Source organism: Panulirus ornatus, chromosome 18 (genome assembly GCF_036320965.1).
Source record: "Panulirus ornatus isolate Po-2019 chromosome 18, ASM3632096v1, whole genome shotgun sequence".
In the NCBI taxonomy this organism is placed as follows: Eukaryota; Metazoa; Arthropoda; class Malacostraca; order Decapoda; family Palinuridae; genus Panulirus; species Panulirus ornatus.
This window is the reverse complement of record NC_092241.1, coordinates 26,157,229-26,174,292: the sequence shown is the minus strand read 5'-3', so window position 1 is coordinate 26,174,292 and position 17,064 is coordinate 26,157,229.

The following is a 17,064-nucleotide window of genomic DNA, read 5'->3' as shown; positions in this document are numbered from 1 at the left end:
CTCCCAAGTTCCTTACACAAAGAAATTCCTGTAGCTTATTTCCTGCTAGACAATATTCATATTGCTGCTAATACTACTACTAATAATAATAATAATGATGATAATGATAAATAATAATGCCAATCAATATCAGTAAATACGATCAAAATTATTTTTGGCTAAGTTAATCCTTTGTATATACGTATAAAAAGATATCGCGTTTTACTGCTTCATTAAACAGTTTTTTAACTCATTTCGTCGAGAAAGAAAAAGAAGGAAAAAAATCAGATTGGTGTCAGCGTGTCAGTGTTGGAGTGTTGAGAAAACATTCCTTCGCATGTGGTGTGTACAGTGAAACACCTGCCACGCAGGGGAACAGCAGTGGCTGTACTCTCTTAGTCGGCACTGTGTGGGTCTGGCCTGCAGGTGGTCCTTCACACAGGTGGCGAGTGACGCTGTGTATAGCGAAACACCTGCTACGCTACGAATTCCAGTCACTACTGGCTTATCATTAAGTTCAATCATCAAGTCTATGTAGGCCAACTCATATGCACGAGGGGTTGGCAGGTTTAATTCTTAGTAATACACGTAAAAGCATCATCAAGTAAGCACATTAGCTGAATTACTTGTGTTATCAAGTCTTGTGTGGTGCAGTGACAGAGCCAAGTTGAAGATGGTTCTACTCAAAGGTGAAGCGAGACATTGACCCAGTCTGCTCGCTCACTAAACGTGACCGCAGATTACTTCTAACATGACGCTTTTGGGAATACTCGAATATCCCCAGTAGATAAAAAAATACAAAATACTATTATGTAGAGTATCAATGTCTGTTGTTGATAAAGATTCTACTGTTTGTGTGTCTTTTTACTCGTGAGTGATTATGAAGACAATATGTATCTAAGGAAACTTTGCTGGACGAATTCTTAGACTGATTTTATCCCATGTTCGGCAGAAGACAGTGTCGATAAAGCTCTACAGGGTGAAGCCTTGATCAGGTGAATGCAGTTGGGGCAGTATGATATGTGCTGTGAAGTGTTGTTGAAAATGTATTCGACCTTCCATAACCTCGGTCTTCAACACTCCCAACCTTCTACACACACACACACACACAACCTTTCACACACTGAGCCCTCAAAACAACAATGCCTCTATACACCCGGCTCTTAACACACCCGCCTCTCCATACACTTTGCCCTCTACACACATACGGATCTTCACACACCAAACCTAGGGTATGCATACCAGTAAGCACACCCAGACTTCCACATACTAAGCCCTCCAGACACCGATAACTCTATAACTCTACTCATCCCGCCACATGCACACCCAGTCCTCCACAAGAAACCATCTATAAGAAAGGCGTTGAACTACAGATCAGTCTCCCTGAAGAGTGCGGTCAGTAAGATACTCAAAACGTTAACCAGTAAACAAAGGGACAACTTTCTGCTGAGAAGAAATGATTTAAGGGAGAAGTAACGCGGTTTTAGGAAAAAGAGGACATGTGTTTCGAACCTTTGAGATTTCTTTGAGAGTGTGAGCTCTGTCTTACACAAAAGTGAAGGCTGAGGAGATGGTTTATAATCTTGACTGCCAGCCAGAGAGTACTTAACACAAAGCTGGTACATGGTTGATGAAGTTAAACCCCAGCAAATGTAAAGTGATGAAGATAGGACAAAGTGGAAGGTCACAAAATGATTATTTTCTAGCAAGTGATACATGCCTCCAGATTCGATGTGCGAGAACAACTTGGGATTCAACATCGTCCCTTACCTATCCCTAGAGCCCCACATTAGGAAGGCCGTAAAGAAAGAAAAATTGTCCTTTGGCAGATATCAAGATATCCTTCAAGTATCTGGATAACGAAATATTTAGCAAAGCTGTTTATATCCTAAATACATCTAAAAGTCTAATGTTCTTCTTAGGTTGGTCACCGCACTTTAATGAGCACATAGCGATAATAGAGAAGGTCCAGTGGAGGACGAATCAAGTGAACTGTTACAGGGAAGAACTAAATGCTTTAAATTTACCCACTTAGGAAGAGAGAAGAGTTAGGCGTTACCTGACCACAATCTACAAATAAGTTTTCAAAACAGATCGGTGAATTGGACAGAACATTTCTTTGAGAGATGTAGGGACATAGCAACCAGAGGACATAACATGAAATTTGTATGTCCATATCAGATCCACCTACCATTTCTTTCTTATCTTTATTCGTTCTAGTTTATAACTATTATTTGTAGCGTGGACGCTACATAAAACTGGCGCACTCATCATGGCCTGACAATTTTTTACATACTGAACTCCATATTCCTGCATCACTCACTTGGAGGTATATTGTGCGAGAGATACTGAAGATTTCAAAGAAGAATTTTGCTTTTGGAGTTATACTTACAAATTCTCAAGTTTCTCGAATGCATGAGAGTAAGTCAACATCACCAAATGCCATTTCTCGCTTGGCTTATTGTTAAAGACGGTATAATATTCTTCAATCGTTGAAGCTACAAGTCGTCAATTCCGCTTCTGAATGTCATGCGCAATAAAGCAATGTCAACAAAAGACGAAACGTAAATAGACGAAGCACTGGCAAATCCCAGATCTACAATTAGAATATTGGCAGACTCATGACAGTACCTTGGGGGACTCCAAAAGTGACTTGAGAACAGAGAAGTGACAGGTGTCAACAGCAATACGCTGCTCTGGACAGGTAAAACACGTATTAACAATATTCAACAATGGTCCTCCAGTTCTATATCGGATCGGTTTTGCAGACAGTCACTTCAGGAATTCAGATATCATAGCCTCATCTTAAAGTTTGTATTCTGGCAGCCTGCGTAAGTGCCATCAACATCACAAGCTTCAGTGTTAAATCCTTTAAAGAGAGGAAGGACAAAGGATCCATGGCACGCAGATGCTGTAGCACCTGCTGAACATCCCAAGTTCTTGTATACCTAGGGACAGACGGCCGCAAGTTAAAAACTCCCTTTAAGAACCTGGTGACAAGAGGATGGCTGCCTGCACTGCAACCATCCACAGTAATCCCCAGGGAGGAGAGTGCACCCCTGGCAGTTTATCTCCTCGTTTCTCTCTCGGCGTTAGAAGATATCTTGCTGGGTTGTAAGAACTTAGGATTCGCAGGAATATTCAAGAGTGAGGCTATGTTCGACGTCTGCAAAGGCTATTTCAAAAGGATTGCAATTGTTCTGTAGATTGTTTGAGGCCTTCACCGGGGGTCTGAGGTGAAGAAAACTGGTCGAGAAATCACGGGATATTTTCTACCACTGGAACTGCGACAGGTTTCTCGTATACGCTGCCTGGCAGAGAGGTATGGGACTAGCTTATCATAGGCCATAATAGTTTCCGTGTCATCAGGGAGAAACACTCGCACCAGAGTTATAGCACCTCATGTCACAGTAGTCTGACGGCAATGGCTGGGTTTGGTGTGTGTATTGGTGTTTGGGTGCTGTGGTATCTGATGGACGGTTGATTTCAAATTTTTTACCGCTTTATCCCAACCTGGTAGAGCCCCGATGGATTATGGTGAAGTCCCTGAACTGTGACAGTATGATAAACTGCTCATACCAGGTCTCATTCGGCTTTGAGGTGACTCATGGTGAATTCTAGGAGCCTTGGTAAGTAATAGGCCGTTCGCACCAGGGATGCAGCATCTCTTCGCGGCCTGGCTGGCATGGAAGTGTTGCATGCTCACGCCAACTTATCTTCATCTCTTACGGCATGATGTTTTTTCCCCTGGATCACAAGGAAAGGAAGATCTGCTGAAACCAGCATAAGATTTAAGGGGACTTGATCCCAGCAGTAAACTGTCAAGCGTATTGGATTAAGTGACTTCTTGTGTCTCATCTTTATGTGTATAGATATCTATCTCTCGTACCTACAGCATTTCTCATCGTCTTGAGCGTCTATCACAATTTGTATCTCTTTCTTTATATACCTTACTGGTCCCACTTCTGTTAACAGTGATCCAGAAAATATCAAGTAAGTTAAGATCTTAATCTTATCTGCACATGCAGACATATGTAGATATATGACTAAATGAATTGACAGAATCCTGCATAACCACACAGAAAAAAAGAGAAACGTCATACTTATTTATAAAAAAGAAGAACGAGAAGAGACACTGAGCTACAAACCACATACACAGACGAGAGTTGAAAAAGACGAGTAGAAGCAAGTAGAGGACTTTCTACAGAGAAAAAAGATTACCTAAATGAGAGACAGAATGGTCGTAAGGAAAGGAGGTCATGTGTAACAGACCCAACCCAAACACACTACATCTGCCACATTCAACATTCCTTCAAAATACTATATTTCCTCAATGCATCACTACATGTTACTACTTCCCCATGTGCCCCCTTCACCGATATTTCCATTTTTCCCCTTGCTTTTCTTGGTTAAAATCCTTCCAAACCATCTATCATTCTCCCTGAAGTTTGCCGATACTCGCTCACCCCAACTCTCACTCACCCTCTTTTTCAACCCCTGCATCATCCTTTCGACTTCCTGCCACTTTCTCTTAAATCTACCCTAGTCATTTGCACTTCTTCCCTGTAAGAACTGCCTATATACCTCTCTTTTCTTTTTCATAGTTAACTTTACTTCTTCAACCCACCACCCTTTCTGATTTGCCTCCCTCCCACCTTGTGCATGCTACACGTCTCTCTCGCACATGCCAGAAATACATCCCTAAATGCCTCCCACTCCCCATGCATCGTTTATTCTCTCCTTTTGCTATTCTGCAGTCAATATCTTCAGGTATTTCTTCGCACAAGTCTCTTTTTCAAGCTCACTCACCACTCTCTTCGCAACCATAATTTTATTATATATATATATATATATATATATATATATATATATATATATATATATATATATATATATATAACCTTCAATTGTTGGCAGTATAAAGTATTCTGTAATTCAAGAGATCTATTCTCTTTTCTAAATATCAATTGTTTATCCCATGGTATCCCTTCCCAACGACGAGATTCGATCCTCTTTCTTTTTTCTTTTTTTCTTCAAGCCAGAGTGAACATCTTCCTTATCTCAAGTGGTTATTTTGCGATCTGAGTGTGGAAGAGCAGTTGCCATTATCTATTCGCCAGTACCAATATCGTAGACAAAGCAAGTGCGACATCAAAATTAAGGGAATGACCAGCCAATTCACTCCTACTCACTCTGGTGATCTAAAAATGAAGCTTCACTGAAGCTTAAATGATCTTGGAATTACGAGGGCTCGATAAGGGTTTGGCCGAAGGGAGAGTAAAATTATGGCCTTTGTGTTCAAATTCTTCGTCAATAGCCAGACATAATAGGATATGGAAAACCTACCTGAAATCTTTGTGGGACAAATCTATAAGACAAAGGGGCGTGTGACGCGACTCTTGATTAAGATTCATCTCTGATTAACACTTTTATAAGTGTTAATAAAGCGGGTCACTCGGAGAGGTGCCGGAGCAAGGGGATGCTGGTACAGAGTCGGGACAATGGTGTAGTCACCACACACCTGCCTCGTACCGGGTTATGGTATAGTCCCCATCACACACCTGCTCTACACCTCGTAATCGTGTCGTCCCCAACACACACACGTGCGCTTGAGAGTAGCATATATGATACACCAACTGGAAAAAGTGATTATGTAACGCTTGAGTTTGATTATATGGTTAAAGCAGAAGTACAAGGAGCAGGATGGACCTGTAAACAGGGCGTATATAGAATCATAAAAAAAGCTAAACATAGCTTAATCATTTCTGTAGTAACATTCTAGGAATGGAGTTCAGTAGCCAGGAGCACTGTACTGTGGAGGGAGGTTCTGCGAGATTTAAGACGAAATATGGGTACTATTTAGCCGTGAATACAAATAGAAGGTAAGAAAAGATGAAAGTGTGGTTTAATAAAAGATGTCAAAAGGGAGAGGGACGTATCAACTTGCTGTAATGAGGATACAGGCGACACTCCAACTAATCAGCAATATAATGTATTACGGAACAAGGAACAAGAATTGCGGGATAAGGAAAGAGGAACAGAGAAACCTTGAAACGAATTTTGTGCGCAAGGAACGAAACTATTCAAAATTTTACCATAACTTTATGAGGAATAAATTGTCTGGTGAAGAGCATTTAATAAGGCTAAGGAATTCAGGGGGAAGATTCTAAATAATGGGAAGATGTAAATGATGTATGACAATTTCAAAAAAGTTTTCTAAGTGCAAGTCAGTGTCGCCCTAACATCAGAGATGAAATGGAGAGGTGGTCTTGTAATGAAATAGTTTGTATAGAGAAAAAAAAAATTAATGGATCGTGACCCATATAAGGTCCAGACGATATTTCTTCTTATGTGCTCAGGATGTATGCAGAAAAAAAAACTTGACAAACTAGTCCAATTGTTGTTCATGATGTCGCTAGAGATACACAAATTGCCAAGGGAGTGGAGGAGGGCAAAATCCCTGCTGATCACTAAGAAAAGATACCGATAGGAGGCGCTGAACTACAGACTGGCCTCCCGTAGTCTGTAAAGTAATGGAAAAGATAATCAGAAAGCAACTGGATGACTTTCTGCAGAATAGAAATTAGTCAAGTGATAGAAGATCCGGTTACTTGGAGAGACTGAGCATCATTTTAGACAAAAGATAAGTCTAGATTATTTATATCTGGACTGCCAGAAAGCATTTGACACTGAACCACATTGTAAGTTGGTGAAGACGCTAGACCTCCAGATAGGAAAAAAGAGGAGACTCTCGTTGGAGATAAGAATATCTTCCTGGAAAGATATTTAGGACGAATATCGAGGGATCCTTCGCGAAACGGTTTGAGGTCACCAGTAGAATGCCACAGGGTTCTTTTCTGGGACCACTGCACTTCTTGATCTGTGCGAACGATTTACTAGAAGGCTTGAACTCCTGTCTAAATGTGTTTGCGAATGATGCCAAATGTCATGAGGACAATGAAAAGCGAAGAGGGATTCTATCAACTTACAAAAAACACCTGGTCAAATTCTAAAGATGGTTGATGAAATCTAATCCGAGTAGATGTAAAGTAATTAGGATGGATGTGAAACAATGCCTTGATATACGTATTATCAAGCAGAAAATATGCTGTAGGAGTCTAATTCAGAGGGGCACTTGGGAGTCGCTCTACTCCCTCCTTAAGAGTATAAAGAAAGGAGACAAACTCTCTACTGAAAAACATTAGAATTGCGTTCAAGTATATGAATAAGGAAATATTTAGCAAGTTCTTCACATACTATCCACGCCCAAAAGTAGAATATGCCCATTAAAGCACAAAAACTAACAAAGGTCCAGAGAGGAGCAACAAAGATGGAACCAGTCTCAAGGGAGCCGAGTTACTGGGGAAAGTTGAGAGACTTTATAATTGTCCACCAAGGAAGAAAAAGATTTAGGGGTGACCTGACTACAACCTTCAAGTTTTTAAAGCAGGGAGATGATCTCGACAGTATACGTTCAAGAGTTGAGGTTCCACAAGTATAGTTCTCCCTTCCCTTACAGCAGTAGATAAATACAAAAATGTAATTGCGCAAGCACGCGCGCACACACACACACACACACACACACAGAAAGACATTGGCAAGTGTGGGTTGGACAACAGACCTGAACTCTTTACTGAAGCAACAGCATTTCACGACTGTTAAACATTCTAAAAATCTATTTTTCCCTTCCATTCGTCGTTTTTTTTTTAACCAGTAACACTCCTATCTTTCTGTCCTGTAATTTCATCATCCAGTTGGTCGTTGTTTCTCTTGTTAACCTTGACTGACACTTCTACAGCTGTCATGATGGTTCTGCCGAGTATCTTATGCTTGACAAATGGAAAAAATAAAAACTTTTTGTAAAATGAACGTGAAAAACCTCCTCAGAAGCTGGAAAACTTTTGTGTCCTGTCGTCAAATTTTCCCCAAACGACTCGCAAATTTGCGAACACGAATTTTTGTCGTATGACAAAAGACTCACAAATCAGAGTATAAGAAGGTGCGTACCTTGCTGAAAACACCTACAGTGTTTATGTACACTCAAGACATCACAAAAAGGTATAACGTACTTTGGTATGACGGAATAATAGAGGCTAACATCATTGAATGATTCAAGTAAACCACTGATTATCCTTAATGATATGTGATTCTGGTATATATTCTGGTATATATGAATATGGTTTGACGAGGCTTAATCCCATCATAATACCTGGATGCTTCCTACCCTATACCACACACTCTTCCGAGCTTAAAGATTCTTGAACTACCTTAAATACTGAGAGTTTTCTATCACAGTTTCAGTATTGCTTCTTCGTCTGTATACCTGTGAGCTGTGTCTGAGTCTTCTCATTCTTAGGGAGAGTTGGTATGTACGTATGTGCTGATGTTAACGATTGCTCTAAGATCATTGAACAAGAAAGCCTTTAAAATGCTAATTTCCTAAAATATTCACTTGGATTATTAACTCTTAACGCGTTCCAACGATTTACTTTACGAAATTAAACATGAGCCCTTTGGTTCGATGGCTACTTACATGGACACAGGCTTATGGGAAAATTACTCTATCCGACCTTCACAATCAAGTTACTACTTTATATGTATTCGTCTGTCAGTCTAGATTTCACAGCATATTATCAGTTGTAGCTAAGTTTGTCCTCTCTGACTTTACAGCTGACTTTACTAGGTTCAGCGAGTACAAAGACTGGCTAAAATCTACGTCAGGGAAATTCAGAAACCAAACAACCCGCCAACCTCCTCCTATACCGAACAGTCTAGAGTATTTCACTTGCCTAAGAGACGGATAAGCTGTGTATTTGAATGATATAATCGTCCATTGTCTTCTTCTCTTATAGGTCTGTGACATGTTCTCAGACAATGTGATACCAGGACAGTATCAACCTACCTAAAGGTCACTTACCTTACCCTTCACTGGTCTATTTTTCTCAACTCGAATTCTGACCTACAAACAAGACAGATGTACATCAGCGGAGCGTTTGAACAAAATTCGGAGAACTCAATTGATATCCCAAAATATCTTATAATCTTTATCCGTCTGTTCCCTGTAGCACCCACCAAAGACGATCAATGTAAGACACCATAAAAGTCATGTACTTTAGAGAAGGAACGAGTAATGGTTTAAGAACGTAAGGAGAGGAGCCTTAACCACACGTTGGTCTAATTCACTGCTCACGCGAGACGCTTCGCTGAAAGGCTGCACCGCAGGTTGCTCCCCCTGCCTCAACCCTGTGTATGCCTTGCCTCCGCTCGCTTTGCTCTTTCATGAGAATTTAAGAATGAATTATGACTTCATCTGAGAGATCCTATCGAGATAAATGCGTCTCCACCCATAAAGCAGTCTGGATGTTTTCTCTAACCAGGAAAAATCTTAAATTCTGTGATGTATAAAATACGTCCATATTCTTAGAATTCCAGTAATTTTCAGGGGGTTGATATACTTCACTCCTACAAGTCTTGCTCACCGTCTGTCTATTGTGTATGACGATACTGGAGCCGCTCCTCTGCAGGTAGGTGGTAGCACTGGTGTTGAGGCTGAATGATATAATGACGAAGCTTTCCCTGCCTTTGTCAGTCCTTGCATGAAAACCAACACAAAGATATCTGCACGGTTTACATAGGGTCACATTCGATGACTAAAGTCTTTGAAAAAAAAAAATCTAGGGTATTTATTGAAACTAAATGAAGATTTTAGAATTCCAGATGAGAATATCACAGTTTATCTTTAAGAATACTCCCGAGCCTTGACCCGTTGTTTATCAAGCCTTTGATATTCTCGGTATATTATCACACCATACATGGGCTCTGATATAAAGATCACCTGATAATATCTTTGCATCTATACCCCAGCTTTAAAAATTTGGACGATTTTGATAATCTTCGACTTCATCTGATGCAGAGAATATCTTTAAGAATACTCATACTGCTTGTGGCAGTCAGCGAGGCGTTACTAATCTTTGAATATCTATTCATCCTACGTTATGTCCAGTGAACATAAGTAAACTATGCTAATAATATAAACATCAAGGGAGGCTCAAGACTTTATGGGACAAGGATATATATTTATGAGACGGTGAATTCAGGACGTGTACTGGTCATGCATCAACCCTGCCTCGCACTACCTTCCCCATCACGCAAACTACTTTTCTTTCAGTAATTCACAGGAGCCATGCAGAGCCAACCATTCCTCCGTTACCAAATACTGTTACCATCAGTCTCCTGCCTTACAACCACTATCCTCCTCTTTCCCTTTGTTCTACCCAAAAGCTGTGAATCCTTTAACCTCCTCCTAACCACACACACATATCAATTATTTTCCCCGTCCCTCTCTTTCTTACCTACCACCAACACACCACCTTCGTACCACTCATCCACCAGCCCCACTATCTTCTCTTCGGTACATGCCTCTCTCCTCATTACTCCTAATTACCCCCTTCCATTCCCTCCTATCCTACTCATTCTTATGATATACACATCTCCCGCCGACCAATCGCTCCTTTACCTATGTCGTCCTTACTGCTCATTCATCTCCCCATGTATTTCGTATTGACTATTGACTCAACCATCCTGCCATCCATATCCCCCTATTGATAATTCATCCACCCATCTCACGTTACAACCCATCTCCTCGAATCGTCTCACGTGTTCCATCCACCTGTTCATCTCTCTTTGTAGCCACCCACCTCCTCCCTGTCACCAGTTCATCAAACCGCCACCACCTTAATATCAGTTCATCTATCCACCTCTTTTTCCACCCAGTCACTAACCCACATCGCCTTTAACTTGCTCATTTCCTACAAGACACTCATCAACTCACTTCCTTCTGACCACCGTATCACACGCCAATATTCTTCCAACCACCTATTCACCCACATCGTTTCCTAACTCCCATATACCAGACTACTATACTAATCAACAGCCTTCACCCTTCCCTAAGACTAATATCGGATGATGGGCTGTGACTGACATCGGGCAAGACTCCTGCAACAGTCCGGTCAACACATTCGATAAGACTTACAAGGGCTGTTTGTGCCACAAGAAAATTACGTCTTCAACCAGCCTCGTTGGTATGCAAAGCGAGACCCGTCTGCGTGCTTTGTTCCCTTGCATAGATGTCATGCCTGGCCCCTACCCTCCTACCCTCCTCCTAACACACACACACACACACTCCATCATGTCTAGATTTAGTAGCTCCAAACCCGCATCCCAATTCTGAAAATCACTAGAAGCGTAGAAACGAAGTTCAAGCTTGTCAAACGCTGTAATGAAAAAAAAGATGAAGTTGATCAGTTCATCTTCTGTAAATGCTAAATCATATACCATACGTTCAAGGCTGAATATAAATAAATATATATATATATATATATATATATATATATATATATATATAGAGAGAGAGAGAGAGAGAGAGAGAGAGAGAGAGAGAGAGAGAGAGAGAGAGAGAGAGAGAGAGGCAGGTATTCCCTAAACATGGTTACGGTACATAAGCAAATGCCATGCCTTTGCGCAAGCTTTTGCATGCGCTGAATAAAATGTAATGATGACGATGCAGTCGTCAGTATGATAAATCATCAACTGAAGTGTAAGATAACTGAGCATTAATGACTTGAGACACAAACAGGATATAAACGCTCAGGTTTTAGAAAGTTCTGGCATATTTTTTTAGAGACGAAGTTGGCAGATAGCACTTAAGAGGGTGTTTTGCCAAAGGAGTGCATCTACCGCAGGGAATACAGCCACGAAGAAGCGAGTGGTGTGAGTTACGTGACGTCAAGTGTTACGTAGGAAATGGTAGAAGTGTATGTTTGTGGTCTGAGCGCCAGCAGCCTTACATGTGTACGCCAAGCAGAACGAAAGAGACAGTTATCTAGGTCATAGGAGTGATATCCGACAGCCACCTGACATACTAGCTCACTGCGCAGCCCTCGCTGGCTCCCCAACGAGAGAAAGGCTTGGGGTAGGTATGGAGGAAACGTGAGAAAAATACATGTTTCTTGACCACCACAAAAAATACCATCCTTCGAGTGTAGCCAATACGAGGCAGTGTTGTTGATAAATATGGCACTGAATCAGTACAAACCCAACTGAAAATCCAAATGTGATAGGAAAAAAAAAAAGAATATATGCTTCTGGATGTGCAACAGTTTAGGAATAAACACTGGTATGGAGCTGTGATGCATATATAGAAGAAATTGTTATGGTGAAGTAAGTTAATGCGGTAATAACTCATGCGAACGGAGATGAAATCGGTTTTTATATATATGAATCACTATGCTGTAGCAACGTTTATGAAAAGATTTATGGGCGATGGTAATGTAGATAAACCAATGCTTTCAGGCAAACAATGCAACCTCTTTGAGATCTTCATTCACAAATCACAACCCCAGTACATAAAGCAGACAAGTAGCGAGTATAAGATATACATTAAACCATAAGGAAAAGTTTCCTTGTGATTTTACCTGCATATTATATCATATATATATATATATATATATATATATATATATATATATAGGAAAGGATCACAATTTTGCGCGTGAGCAAGATATTCCTATGAGTGTTTCATTTTCCCCGTGGACTCATAGGAATATATATATATATATATATATATATATATATATATATATATATATATATATATTTATATATATATATATATATATATATATATATATATTGGAAAGGATCACAATTTTGCGCGTGAGCAAGATATTCCTATGAGTGTTTCATTTTCCCCGTGGACTCATAGGAATATATATATATATATATATATATATATATATATATATATATATATATATATATATATATATATATTATATATATATATATATATACATATATACAATCCCTGGGGATAGGAGAGAAAGAATACTTCCCACGTATTCCCTGCGTGTCGTAGAAAGCGACTAAAAGGGGAGGGAGCTGAGGCTGGAAATCCTCTCCTCTCTTTTTTTACTTTTCAAAAAAAAAAAAAAAGGAACGGAGAAGGGGGCCAAGTGGGAATATGCCCTTAAAGGCTTAGACCTCTGTTCTTAGCGCTACCTCGCAAATGCTGGAAATAACGAATATGAAAAAAATATTTATATTTATATATATATGTGAATAAGAGCAAGGTTATTAGGTACAGTAGGGTTGAGGGTCAAGTCAATTGGGAGACGAGTTTGAATGGAGAAAAACTGGAGGAAGTGAAGTGTTTTAGATATCTGGGAGTGGATCTGGCAGCGGATGGAACCATGGAAGCGGAAGTGGATCATAGGGTGGGGGAGGGGGCGAAAATTCTGGGGACCTTGAAGAATGTGTGGAAGTCGAGAACATTATCTCGGAAAGCAAAAATGGGTATGTATGAAGGAATAGTGGTTCCAACAATGTTGTATGGTTGCGAGGCGTGGGCTATGGATAGAGTTGTGCGCAGGAGGATGGATGTGCTGGAAATGAGATGTTTGAGGACAATGTGTGGTGTGAGGTGGTTTGATCGAGTGAGTAACGTAAGGGTAAGAGAGATGTGTGGAAATAAAAAGAGCGTGGTTGAGAGAGCAGAAGAGGGTGTTTTGAAGTGGTTTGGGCACATGGAGAGGATGAGTGAGGAAAGATTGACCAAGAGGATATATGTGTCGGAGGTGGAGGGAACAAGGAGAAGAGGGAGACCAAATTGGAGGTGGAAAGATGGAGTGAAAAAGATTTTGTGTGATCGGGGCCTGAACATGCAGGAGGGTGAAAGGAGGTCAAGGAATAGAGTGAATTGGAGCGATGTGGTATACCGGGGTTGACGTGCTGTCAGTGGATTGAATCAAGGCATGTGAAACGTCTGGGGTAAGCCATGGAAAGCTGTGTAGGTATGTATATTTGCGTGTGTGGACGTATGTATATACATGTGTATGGGGGTGGGTTGGGCCATTTCTTTCGTCTGTTTCCTTGCGCTACCTCGCAAACGCGGGAGACAGCGACAAAGTATAATAAAAAAAATAAATAATAAAATAAATATATATATATATATATATATATATATATATATATATATATATATATATATACTCTTATCAAGGACACACCTCTTTTCTAATTCTTCATCAAATGCTTTAATTCTTCTACTGACCAGGTCTTGCATCCCTCAAGTTCCAAAGGAACACTTTATCAAGTCTAATGTTGGTGATGGATGGTTGAAGACGCAGCACTCCAGGGGAGGCGGCTGCTGGCGATGGACACTTGAGCAGGTTATCTGGTGCATCGTAACTAGTCAACAACTAATAATAAACAGCAGCCCACAAGTCCACCATCCATCACTTCGAACTCGGCGCCTTCCCCAGTCCAGCCGCTCCATTTCTTTTAGCCCAACTAATTTCTTCTTTTTTTTTTCTTTTATTTATTTACCTTCCAGCACCCAGGTTGCCTCGTGTACTTTGTCATTATCTTTTTCTTGCTTCCTTCTATCTATCTTTTTTCTTAGACTGAGCTGTACGTTTTACTTTAGTTTTATATTATCTTTAAGTGCCTAATGTTTTTCAAACCCATCTTGCTGTCTTTCACTCTAGCTTGTTATGATGTTAATACAATTGTGGTTCTTTATTTTTCTTCTTCTCTTTCCTCCACGCTGCATAATGTCCTTTACTCGTCAGCTTGATGTCATGCGTTCCTTTACCTGTTTCATCGGATTTATGGTCGCGTTTTAAACGTGTGACTCATTTTTCTCAGCTGCACATTTTCTTTCCTAGCTATTTTCATTCTGAATGTTCCTTTTCTTGGAAGCTTACCAACCATTCTTATATATTTTCTTTTTGTTCCTTCCATCAAGGATGATCTATTCCTTTTAGCTTCTCTTTCCTTCTCCTTTGTTCCCGTTAACAAATGTACTTATAATAGCTATTTTTTTTTTCTTTCAGGTGAATTAGATTCTAAGATATATCAAGGAAAATCGACAAGCTGGTGAATATTTGCACAAGACGACCCGTGTACTTGCAGCAAGACGATATTTATTAATCATCCACCAAGTACAACCGCGTCATGGGACGTGTCAACCACCAAGAGTGACGTGCACAATACTACATGATGACGTGAACACCAACATTAGGTTACACGTAAGGCTGTTGACACGTAGAGCACCTGCTTGTACTTCACCACGAGCAAGTGGCACGCACAAGGAAAGGTGACCTCTACACGAATACCAGATGGTGAATGAACTGCACTAACAGGGTGATGTCTGTACAGCTAACAAGTGACATACATACATACATACCTGTTAGAAGGCCACTGACAGGTGGAGTGTGGGACACCAGATAGTAATGTGTACCTCACTGATAAGAGACGCTTTAGCAGGAGAAAACTACGGCACGAGCAGTGGTGCTGTGAGTTATAAGGATGTGATGCATCAAACAAGACGCTGATGCGTACTCCAGGGTTAGCAGGTTGCCTGTACGCCAGTAGGTGATGTCTACATCATCAGCAGGTATCATGTACAACGCTTTATAAAGGCAAGAGTTTGGCAAGAGGCAACACAACATTTTCAGAGATCTTAGTATTGTCTCGTCTTCATATAAAAGTGATATTAGGTCTTCAGTTCTATATAAACGTGTAGAATGTTTAAAAATCCCCACAGTGATTTAATATTTCGTATTCCATGCTCCTTTACACAGCTTACATAATTTCGACATCATTAGCAACATATTCAAATATGATTAACTTGTTTGGTAAAATCATCTAAAATCAAAACCAGTAGTGTCTCCAGCACTGAGAGATCCGTAAGACACGTACGTAATCACCTATTTGCACTGTGTGGAGTGGGAGTTCTGTGTTCGTGAAGGCCCTAATATTATTCTGGTGGATGCATGGTGAAGTCTTCGAGGGGTCTTCGACCCTCACAGCCCGGGCTGGGCCGAGGCTATTGGGTAGGGTCGTTGGTCGGCCAAGCTGCTGGAGGCAGCATCTCTCAGGCCCACGTAGCCTCCACAGCCTTAATGGTCCGGTGCACTCTGTAACTACTTGTCCAAAGAACTCTTAATCTTCTTCACTGTGCATCCCTTGGTGTTTTAGAGTCTTGGGCTCCGGATGTTTAAGGCGTTCTCTCTTCTTGCGCATATCGCATCCTTTGATATCAGAGGTAGTACTTCACAAAGTCTTCCATGCCTGTCGTACAAGAAAGAAGATATTTCAGAGTGTAAGTTGGGAACTATGCCTTCCAGAGAATACAGTCTCAGTGATGTCTGCCGTTCCAGTAATCTAAGTCCTTTACATGGTAATGTTAGAACACAGCAGTAATCCATTTGCGAGAGAATTAACGCCTTGAGGAGTGTCAAGACTGTTTTCTTCTTCTCGTGTCTTTAAAATTCTGCAGGTTTTACCCCATCACCCTCCTGGAGGAGGCAACAGCTGCTTTGTTGTGTTAACCGAAGGTTAGGGAGTTAAATATTTCTAACCCGAGTTCTTTCACATTATTCAGTTGGTTTATGACGGTGTCTGTGTCCGTCAGATATTCTGTTCTTTCTCCAGACTGGAGTAGTTGAAACTTATCTCACTGAGAAGCACGTTTTTAATGGCCCACTGTAGTCTGCGTCACTGTCAGATATAAGATTAAGGAACAGGAGGGATACAAGTAGAGTTCCTTGGAAAACTGAGTGTCTTACTGTGGAGTCACTGGAGACACCGTGGTTTACAACTTCTTAAACTTGTATATTCTACCTGCATTAACAATGTCTTATTCATTTCATTCCGTTCATCACCGTTCTCATACTAACAGAGTTACTCTTCAATATTTCTTAACTCCCTTACCTAATAGCATGTTACACCCTCTAGTCGTTCTCTCCTTACGACTTTCGAAGAACTGTTCATTGTCTACGTCATCGATACGTTTCAAAAGAATAAAGACTGTGATCACATCACCCCTAACTCTTCTCTCTTTCAAGGTAGGCAAATTCAAAGCCTTTAGCCTTTCCATGTAACTCAGCTCTCTTAGATTTCAGTACCATCTTCGTTGTTGTTCTCTGGACATTCTCTATTTTCTCTTTACGCTTCTATAGGTGCGGTGACCAAACTTGAAAGGCATATCGTAGTTTTGATATGATGTAGATGATCTTAACA